We start from the raw sequence: 11,154 nt of genomic DNA, 5'->3' as shown, positions 1-11,154 counted from the left end.
AGAACTCAAACAAATTTACAAGAAAAAAACAAACAACCCCATCAAAAAGTGGGCAAAAGACATGAACAGACATTTCTCAAAAGAAGACATTCATACAGCCAACAGACACATGAAAAAATGCTCATCATCACTGGCCATCAGAGAAATGCAAATCAAAACCACAATGAGATACCATCTCACACCAGTTAGAATGGCAATCATTAAAAAGTCAGGAAACAACAGGTGCTGGAGAGGATGTGGAGAAATAGGAACACTTTTACACTGTTGGTGGGATTGTAAACTAGTTCAACCATTATGGAAAACAGTATGGCGATTCCTCAAGGATCTAGAACTAGATGTACCATATGACCCAGCCATCCCATTACTGGGTATATACCCAAAGGATTATAAATTATGCTGCTATAAAGACACATGCACACGTATGTTTATTGCAGCACTATTCACAATAGCAAAGACTTGGAATCAACCCAAATGTCCATCAGTGACAGATTGGATTAAGAAAATGTGGCACATATACACCATGGAATACTATGCAGCCATAAAAAAGGATGAGTTTGAGTCCTTTGTAGGGACTTGGATGCAGCTGGAATCCATCATTCTTAGCAAACTATCACAAGAACAGAAAACCAAACACCGCATGTTCTCACTCATAGGTGGGAACTGAACAATGAGATCACTCGGACTCAGGAAGGGGAACATCACACACCGGGGCCTATCATGGGGAGGGGGAAGGGGGGAGGGATTGCATTGGGAGTTATACCTGATGTAAATGACGAGTTGATGGGTGCAGCACAGCAACATGGCACAAGTATACATATGTAACAAACCTGCACGTTATGCACATGTACCCTACAACTTAAAGTATAATCATAATAAATAAATTAAAAAAAAAAAAAAAAAAAGAAAAAATAATGTTTTATTGTATTTCTGAGTATTTTTACCAAGAAACTTGCTGTTGTATATATGTTCATTTACAACCTGTTCAAACTTATAGGAAATTGCAGGAATTGTGTTGTCACTGATAGAATATTTTTTATTGATCTATAGGCCCAAAGATTTTGAGTTCCCCCTTAATGCCACTGGAGGCACACTGTAAGGACCAAGGTATTCCATTAGCTGAGAAGGTAATGGCTATGTTAAGACATTCAATAAATGGAGGGGAATGGGAAGTAAGTTGTTTCAGAGATATGTTTTTTTAAGCATATGCTTTTTGTATATGCTTTTTTGACCTTGATGTATGGAAGTGCTTGAGATATCCAAAAACTAGAGGTAGGATATTATGACAGACTCAAAAACCTAAATGCAGCTTATTAGGCAGTGAAGCTGGAGAGACAGGTAAGTTTAGATCTGTATCTTTGTGGAGACTTGATTCTTCGTGTTGATTCTTTCAGACATCTATTCAACTCCAATCTGATTTGGCTTTACAGTAGAGGTCAACTATTTCCACAATAATTCTGTTTAACAAACCAATCAAAAACTCAGTGGCTTAAAACACAATTATTTATTCTCTCTCACACATCTGCAAGTTGACTGGAAACCAACTGCTCTGGACTGGTCTAGGCTCTAAGCTTCAAGTCAGGGCGAGGTTTCTTCCATGAGTTTTTCTTCTTTCGTGGACCAGTCAGCTACCTTGGTAGTTCCTCTCATGGCCATGTGAAAGTGCAAGTGGGTAAGTCCAATTACTGAAGCACATTTCAAGCCTCTGCATAAATAATGTCTGTTAATGTCTCATTGCTTGGCCAAAGCAAGTCACATGGTGTGCTCTGAGTCAAGAATCAGGGAAGTGGCCGGGCGCAGTGACTCACCTGTAATCCCAGCGCTTTAGGAGGCCAAGGCGGGCGGATCAAGAGGTCAGGAGATCAAGACCATCCTGGCTAACATGGTGAAACCCCATCTCTACCAAAAATACAAAAAATTAGCCGGGCATTGTGGCAGGTGCCTGTAGTCCCAGCTACTCGGCAGGAGAATGGCGTGAACCTGGGAGGCGGAGGTTGCAGTGAGTCGAGATCGCACCACTGCACTCCAGCCTGGGCGGCAGATCGAGACTCCGTCTCAAAAACAACAACAACAAAAAAGAATCGGAAATATACTCTGTCTATAGTAGGAGGAAATACAAGGTTATATGAGTTAAATGGTTAAAGGTATGGATGTAGAGGGAGGTAAGACATTTGGGCTAAAAATGTAATTTACCATACTTACTAAGGTGAGGTTTTGGTGATTCATTATTTTACACTGTCCGGGTAACCCAGATATCACCCATATTGTCTTCCTGTTAAGGGGACAACTTGGCCTTTGTTGACACTGACATTTCATCTGGTCCTTTTCCTCTTACGCTGCATGAGTTAATCCCCAAAAGAAAGAATAAGAACAGTAATCACTATTCATTTACTTAGGGAAAACATCTGGAGGATTGTTTTTGTTTTTCTTCAGTTTTCATCTGGATGTCTGGCATTGTGTCAAGGTTTTACTCTGAGAAGTTTTAAAAAGCGAGTCCAGTTAGTGTGTTACTTCCTCTCCACTTTATAATAATACCCTAGAGTCTCACTCAAATGCCACCCCTAGGATGCATGCTGGGAACCACGTTATAGAGGAAAGAGCAGGATAAATTCCTTCTGATGTTCATTCACAACAGTAAATCCCTCATAAACCTAAACCACTGGCCCACTTTAGAAATCATCCTGGGCCTTACTTTGTCACATTACAATGAGATTCTAATGTGCAGGAGACGCTGGGCATCCTTGGATTTCACTGTCACAGTTTCTGCTACTTGCTAATTACCCATGGGAGCACAGTGGATGATCACTTGTCATTTTTGTTGTGATACATATTTGAGTGCCCTTTGTTCCCATGTTGGTGCCACAGTTTTGTTCTCTGATTGTTGTTTTTTTTTTTCTTTTTAGGGAAAATTAACTTTACTAACAGTATTTCAAATTTGGAAAATTTCCAGGTATCTTAGGATATAACTCTTTTGATTCCTGGAAGTCTTTCTTGATCTTTTTTTTTTTTTTTTTTTTTTTTTTTAAAGCATGATTGTAAATTCAAGTTCAATGCTTCAAATAAAATAAAGCAAGGAAAAAAAAAACCACTTCAGGGCAGCTTTGGTATATATTTAATGAATAATAGATATGCATATGCTATCTTTGCTCCTGATCTGGTTTTTCTGCACGAGCAAAACACATACAAAATTAATATGTTAAAGGGCTAGACATGGCCTGTGGTATAATCAGGTATAGGGGGAACTGCAGCAGAAGGAGCAATGTATGAGAAACCAAGACCTGACAGGAAAGAGGCAGGCGTTGAAAAAACAACAACAACAAAAATGGGGGGACAGATCAAGTTAAACAAGAGGGAAAGTAAAATTAGGAGATCATGGAAATATCCTACACGTGACCACGAAGGTAAGCAATTAGCAAAACCATCAAGAAGTTTCAGGATGCCATATAAGAACTCAGCACCCAAGAATCTAGATTCAGTCATTGCAGGTCCATGTCAGTGGGTCACCTTCCACTACATTGTATGTCACTAAAAGGAAGGAACCATATTCTGCTCGTTATTTTTTTTTGGTTTTTTGGGTTTTTTTTTTTTTTTATCTCTGCTTTCTAGCACACTATTTGACTCGAAATAGGTACTTTATACATGCCTGATGAATGAGTAATGTGCATAAATGAACATATGAAAATCTGTCAATAAATAACAAGGCCCAGCCTTTCAGGATGGGGTTAAGAGCAGAAGTCTCTTATCTGCTGGGCAGTTTGGAGAAGGCCATGGAGATCAAAGCAGATTGACCTTCAGTGGAGAGTGATAGTAGACATGGGATCAAGAGAAGTGGCCAGGCACAGTGGCTCACGCCTGTAACCCCAGAACTTTGAGAGACTGAGGCAGGCGGATCACGAGGTCAGGAAATCGAGACCATCCTGGCCAACATGGTGAAACCCCGTCTCTACTAAAAATACAAAAATTAGCTGGGTGTGGTGGTGCGTGCGTGTAGTCCCAGCTAATGAGGAGGCTGAGGCAGGAGAACAGCTTCAACCCGGGAGGCAGAGGTTGCAGTGAGCCGAGATTGCGCCACTGCACTCCAGTCTGAGTGACAGAGCAAGACTCCATCTCAAAAAAAAAAACCAGAAGTACTAGAGTCCAGGCATTAAAAATGATCTGCTTGCAGGTCTGAGGAACAACGTAAGAATGTAGCATGGCAAGAGATGTCACATTAGAATGGGGTTGTAAGGTGGCAGCAGGGCAAGGAGGACTTCTTACTGCATACCCTAAGAATTGAATTAAAGTTTCTTAATATCCCCAACCAAGTACACTTACCACCCCACAGCCAGAGGTAAGGGTCAAGTGACCTGCAATGATTGGAAAGAAAGGTCTATTTGGTTAGGAGACTTGTGAGATCACCTAACTATATATTCTTTTTGAAATATCAATACGTGTTGAAGAAAGTATAATTTTCTTAAAGTCAATTTGAATAATGCTAAAAACCCTAATCAACCCACACTGTCTGATTTTGCTATGTGGTACGTTGAAATGAGAGCAGTTCATCAAACAGGAATAAATAAAATATTCTGAATCCTTACTTAAAAACCTCAAAGGACACTGTAGAAAATCTACTTCATACCGTATTTTTACAACCCTCTTTTTCTACAAAAATAAAACTATTTTTCCATTTTTTTCCATAAAAAAGTGAATAAAGCATAAAAGTTTTAAAGTTGAGAAAAGGACAACAAAATAAATGTTAAAAAAAGGAAGAAAGAAAAATAAAATAGTAGAAATAAGTAAATTAGAAAACAGAAAGAAAAGGATAAAACTATTAATTGAGTCCACGATTTGATTTCTGGAGGGAAAAAACAGAGACACATCATGAGAGCAAAAACGAGAGGAACAGAGAGAAAGAGATAGAGGAATAGTGAGCAAAAGGTGGAGGGAAGAGAGAGAGAGAGAGAGCAAACGGTTAGCTAACCTAATTTAAAAAAAAAAAGGTATGGTGTACAAAGAAAGAAAAAAACATGAATGTACACAATTTTCTATTAGAATAGAGAAAATAGGCACAGATACTAAGAAACTTTACTTTGCTCCACTCTGTAGAAAAATATTTGAAACCTAAGTTCAAAGGAACAAATTGCCAAAATATATCCTGGTAAAAATATGAAGTTAAAATGAAAAAGTTGTCAGGAGAACATCGAAAACAAAAGTACTTAGTTCAGACATTTTTTACAGTTGAATCTATAAAATCTGTAAGAAATAAGAAATCTAATCTTACTTGAAAATGTTTCAGGCTGGACGCGGTGGCTCACACCCGTGTTTTTGTAAGAGCAAAGAAGCGCTAAATATCCAATAATAAGAGAAATAATAATAAGAGAGGGAGAGGTGGAGGGAGTTGAGGATAGAAGATGTCTATCTATATAGAGAGAGAAACTCTATATAAGATCTCTCTATGTAGATAGCTATCTCCTATCTCTCTCTTTCTCTCTCTCTCTCTCTTTTCTCTTATTGGATATTTAGCACTTCATTGCTCTTACAAAAATGCTACAGTAAGCATTCTTGAGAAAAGAGTATTGAACTGCAAAGACAATATATCCATATTATCTGTAGTATAAATACTTAGATCTGAAAATATTGGTCAAGGGGTATGTAAATTTTTACTTTTCATAGAAATTGACAAATTATGCTAAACATAAACTTGCTGATTTATGCAGCCAGTAACAACGGGTAAGAATTTCTGTTTCTGCACATTCCTGGTGACACATTTTTATATATATAATATTTATTTATAAATATATACTTATATATCTATATAACTTTATATATAAATAGTATATAATAAGTTTTTATATATATAGAGAGAGTATCTTTCTATATAGGTAGATATCTCCTATCAATTTGGTTTCTCTGGAGAACATTGATATAGTATGTTATTGTACGTTTTAACAAAACTTGAACATGTCACAATTATGTAGTCACCATCTGTCTCTGGAAGGACATTCTGGAGTGTGATAATAGTGCTTGTGTAAATCTGTTACTTAAAGTTTGGTTCCAGCAGGGCAGCATCAAGTGTAAGTGTGTAAGCAATGCAGACACCCAGGTCCCACCCACTCCAGACCTGTGGAATTGGAATCTGCATTATAATAAGCCTCAGGCTTTGAGAAGCACGAGCATGGGGAATGGGGCCTGGGAGATAAGGGTTCAGATGAAAGGTGGCAACTTCTTCAGCCTAGACCCTCATGCATTGGCTGAACTTTCCTCTCTTCCCGTTCTTCAGTCCCCTCCCTCCCTAACTTGCCAGGTTCAAGGGGCACAGCTACTCTCTAGTCCCTCTCCTTTCTTACTTTCAAACGATTTCTCACATGCTGCCTATCGTGACATTTTCTCTTAGCAATTTACTTTCCCCGTTTTAGAAGTAAATCATAGTAGTCCAAATTAACTTCTTCTCATTTCTGGGATTTCCCCACACCAAACCCTTGATGACCCCATCTCCATAACACTTAGGACCATGCGGACAGAGGGCTTGGGGTGCATAGAGCAGACACTGCCTACTTGGTATTGCTCACTTTCCTCAGCAGTTGTCGGGTAGGGGTGAGTTATCCAGGAAGAGGGGTGGGATATTTTGAAAAATTTTGTTTTCATTTTTGCTTTTGTGTGCTCACATTGTGTTTTAGGTAGAAATTCTCTCTCTTTTTTTTTTTTTTTTACAAGACAAGATTTTATTTAATGAAAGGATTTATCTCTTGAGGCTCACAGCAGATCTTGAAAATTTTTAACTTTGGAAGCTTTTAAAAATAGCATAAATGGTTGCAGAAGTCAGTGCAAGATAAATTGATCTTATTAGAGGATACATTACTCAATAGAGGCTCACCTGGTTTAGAGAAAAACTATAACCTAAACAGAAAGAGAGGAAAGAAATGCAGAAAAATGACCTTGGAAAAAATCTGCCACTGATAACACCTGAAAACTTTGCTTGTTCACACTATTGTTAAGCTACGGCTCTTGTAATGTTTCCAAAGAATAAATAAGCCTAAAGTCTGCTGTAACTCAATATGACCTTAAAGACTGTCTTCTAACAACTCTTATGGCTATTCAAACTACTCAGCATTCAAATGGATGCTTTAGGCTGCTATGTGACTTAGAAAAATGATCTTCATTTTGTAGGCAGCCCTTGCTGCTTCTGAGCTCTCACTTTGATGCTCAGACACACTCTGCCGTGTATCACCTTCTCTATCCAAATAACCACCCTCAACATCAAAGGCCTTCCTATCTCTACTTGCCGAAACATTTTCTAAGCGCTTTAGGCCTGTGGGCCAATCAAATTCCATCTGTCTAGCAGAGTCTAATGTCACAGACGTAACTCTGCAAAGCACTTCTTACTGCAGGCAGAGAAGGGCAGATGGGACTCTGCTAATGCCAATTTTAAATATTATTTGTCTGATTCTTTTCACTCCCACAACCACAGAAAGTCAGGGCCAAGTCACGACTTAGGTATAAAGTTGCCCCCGATAAATTTATGTTCATATTACTAGAAAAGAAGATTATTATAATGTTGTAGCTTATATAACTGCAGGGATCCTACTAGCCAGGTAACTAATAATAACTTCTAGTTGGACTAGAAATCATTGGTGTTTCAGAGTACTAATTCATGAATTATTCTAAAGCATGGGGGAACCCAGTATTTTGATATACTCCTATGGTATATGTGAAGTTCTCCAACTGTGCCTTATAAATTTTATTTTCATAGAAGTAAATCTGTTTTCGAGCTGTAATTTAGGTAGAATCTCCACATTTAGAATAGAAAAGTGGGATTTCTATTAAAGGAGATAAGTAAGCCCAAATGTTAAGACAGCCTGTGACCCAATGATATACTTTGAGGTAAAAATTATATAATCCTGGAGCTCCACAGAACATAATTTGCTACTCACTGGTCAAGATGAAACCCAAATTTAATTTTGTGTTCTCAGGTTCCCTGTGTTATTTTTAGCTCTCTTGCTAGATCCATATCCTCTTGAATCCATGAGTAATTAAAACTCCTAACAGTTGGAGTTTTTCTTGATTTGAGGGGACCCATATTTATAAACACCAAGCTTTTAATTTTGACCTCTTGGGTTAGATTGGGTTAAAATCTTTGTAAAGTAAAATATATGTTTCCTAATGCCCTTAAATGGTGTGTTAAATACATTTTAATCTTTTTGGCTTAAACTATAATATATGTTATTGTAGTTTAACATTTTGGAAACTGTAATATATGTTACAATACTAGATAATTAATACAATACAGTAGAAAAAGGATGACGTGTAGAGTCCATGGCATGCAGCCCCCTTAACAGCTGTGTGATCTTAAGAAAATAACCTATCCTAGTCACTTTAAAAAAATTCCTATCAGAATGATACCTAATTTGCAGAGATGACTATAAAAATTACTTAGAATAATGCCTTTCCCTTAGTCAGTATCAAATAACTTGGGGATGGGAGGCAGAGAGGGGAATTGATAAAGACTGCTGGTTGTCCACCCCAATCCATACTCCTCATTAGCGACTGAGTTTCCCTAGGGAGGATTTACCTTCACCACCTTTTTGGGCCATTTTTAAGTGGGGCTGTAAGGCAGCTACCAGCTATTTCTAGCTAGCACCTAGACAAAAACTGACCCTTTTCTGTTGCAGGCCCACATTTCTTTCCTCCCCTGTTAGTTGGGTGCTGTGAACCTCTATGACGCCAGAGGTGTGAGGTGAGAGGGAGGCAGTAATACAACACAGGGAAGTGGCATAAGAGAAGGATCACCTGCTCTTCAACTTACTTGTGTCCTCCAGATCTTCCAGGGTCCAATGTGCATAGGTGCCATTTCTACCAAACGACGGATTGCTGGGAGTCTGCCTAACCTTGTGACTTGGGAGATCTGATGGGATCATGTAGACTCAGGTTACATAGTTAATTGATATCCCATCATCAGAAGTCCAGTCTCTAATAGGCAAGGAGTTCCTTTGCCAACAATGAGCAGTTTTCTGTCACGCAAGGACCAGCCTTGCTCTAAATTGCTATTTGCTTCTGTCACGATTCTTTTATTGAGGCTGGCATCCCATCACCATGGGAACCTCTAATACCAATAGATGTGCTGAATCTTGTGAGCTGAGTGACAGGGCAATTGTACTGAGGCTAGAAGTCAAGTGACCTGATTGTTGAATCTCCATGCTGAGAGGCTGTGCTATAGGGTCATTTCTAGGTATCAACTGTCTTAGTACAGCTTTTCTGGAAAAACAGAGTCTGAAACAAGGGCTTGTACGCTAGGTATTCTCTTTTTTTTTTTTTTTGAGACATAAACATTGTACATATTTATGATGTCAAACATGATCTTTGGAAATATGTGTACATTGTGGAATGGCTAAATCAAGCTAATTAGCATATCTATTACCTCATGGACTTATCAATTTTATTTTGTGGTGAGAACATTGAAAATCTACTCTCTTAGCAATTTTTCAGTATACAAAACATTGTCATTAATTATAGTCATCGTGTTATACAACAGATCTCCTGAACTCATTCTTCATATCTGACTGAACTGTAGTGTCTACTGGACAATATCTTGCCAGTTGCCACCCACTCTCCAGTTTCTGGTAACCACCATTTACTCTCTGTTCTTAGCAGTTTCACTTTTTTAGATCCCACATGTAAGTGAGATCATACAGTATTTGTCTTTCTGTGCCTAGGTTATTTACTTCATTCAACATCTTCTAGGTTCATCCACGTTGTCACAAATGCAAGATTTCATTGTTTGAAGGCAGAATAGTGTTCCATTGTGATAGGTACGACATTTACTTTATCCATTTATCTGTTGATGGACACTTATGTTAATTCTATATTTTGCCTATTGTGAATAGTGCTGCAATAAACATGGGAGTGCAGATATCTCCTTGACACACTGATTTCACTTCCTTTGGATATACACCCAGTCGTGGAATTGCTGGATCACATGGTGGTTCTATTTGTAATTTTCTGAGGAAGCTTCATACTGCTTTCCATATGGCTGCACTAATTTACATTGCCACCAACATTGTAGAGAGTTCCTGTTTCTCCACATCTTTACCAACTCTTATCTCTTATCTCTTTGGTAGCAAGAGATAAGAGACCGGTAGCCATGCTAACAGGTGTGCGGTTATATCTAATGATTATAGTTTGCTTGCTTTCTGCTGACTAGAGAGAGTGAGCATTTTTCATATATATACCTGTTGGTGGCTTGCATGCCTTCTGAGAAATGTCTTTTCAGGTTATTTGCCATTTTTTAATTGAGTTATTTATTTTCTTGCTCTTAAGTTGGGTTCCTTATATATTTTTAGTATTAACCTGTTAACAGATGTATGACTTGCATTTTTTTTCCCATTCTGTAAGTTGTCTCTTCACTCTGTTGATTGTTTCTTTTGCTGTGCATAAGAGTTTTAGTTTGATGAAGGCTCATTTATATATTCTTGTTTGTGTTGCCTGTGATTAGGGGGTTATATCTAAAAAAAATAAAAATAAAAAAATAAAAAAAAATTTCCCAGGCCAAGTTCAAGAAGTTTTCCCCTTATGTTTTCTCTTATGTTTCAATCTTTAATCCGTTTTTAGTTGAATTTTGTATATGGGATAAGATGAGGGTCCAATTTCATTCTTTTGTATATCAAGGTCCAATTTTCCCAGCACCATTAATTAAAGAAACTGTTATTTTTCCCATTATATATTCTTGGGAACTTTGTTGAAAATCGGTTGCGTATAGATGCATGAATTTATTTCCGGGCGCTTTATTCTGTCCCATTGGTCTAGATGCCTGTTTTTGTGACAGTACCATGCTATTTTGATTACCATAGCTTTGTAGTAGATGTGAATTTTGGGAAGCAATCCTAGAAAACGAAGGTTGAAGTCTGAAAAGAATGAAACTGGGAAGTAGAGAAAGGCAGCCCACGGGTCATTCTCAAGCTACTCCCCACAGTGGGCAAGTAGGTATGATTTTGGCAAGGGGCCCTCTCAGGATGAACTTCAATATTGTTTAATATTTGAACTTCTGTCCAAGGAACAGAACAGGGAATGTTATATCCACTGGCTCCTGCCACATGGGTCAAGGGTGGCCTCCAGGTATGTTGTTAAATCCAGATTTGCTCACATATGAGAATGGCCAAGCAGGCTCCTTTTGGCATCCAATGT

The 11,154-nt window shown here is 38.2% G+C and overlaps 1 long non-coding RNA gene across 1 annotated transcript; it reads right to left on the bottom strand.

Annotated features, from left to right (window-relative positions):
* Nucleotides 1-1,492: 1,492 nt before the first annotated feature.
* On the bottom strand, nt 1,493-8,863 carry LOC126931996 (uncharacterized). Its single transcript, XR_007718078.1, has 4 exons — nt 8,780-8,863; nt 2,200-2,333; nt 1,806-1,896; nt 1,493-1,702 (listed from the first exon to the last, which is right to left on the bottom strand). It is a non-coding gene; the product is annotated as an uncharacterized LOC126931996 (long non-coding RNA).
* Nucleotides 8,864-11,154: the final 2,291 nt, after the last annotated feature.

This window comes from Macaca thibetana, chromosome 12 (genome assembly GCF_024542745.1).
Source record: "Macaca thibetana thibetana isolate TM-01 chromosome 12, ASM2454274v1, whole genome shotgun sequence".
In the NCBI taxonomy this organism is placed as follows: Eukaryota; Metazoa; Chordata; class Mammalia; order Primates; family Cercopithecidae; genus Macaca; species Macaca thibetana.
The sequence above is the reverse complement of the archived record's forward strand: the minus strand, read 5'-3'. Positions and strand labels throughout refer to the sequence as shown.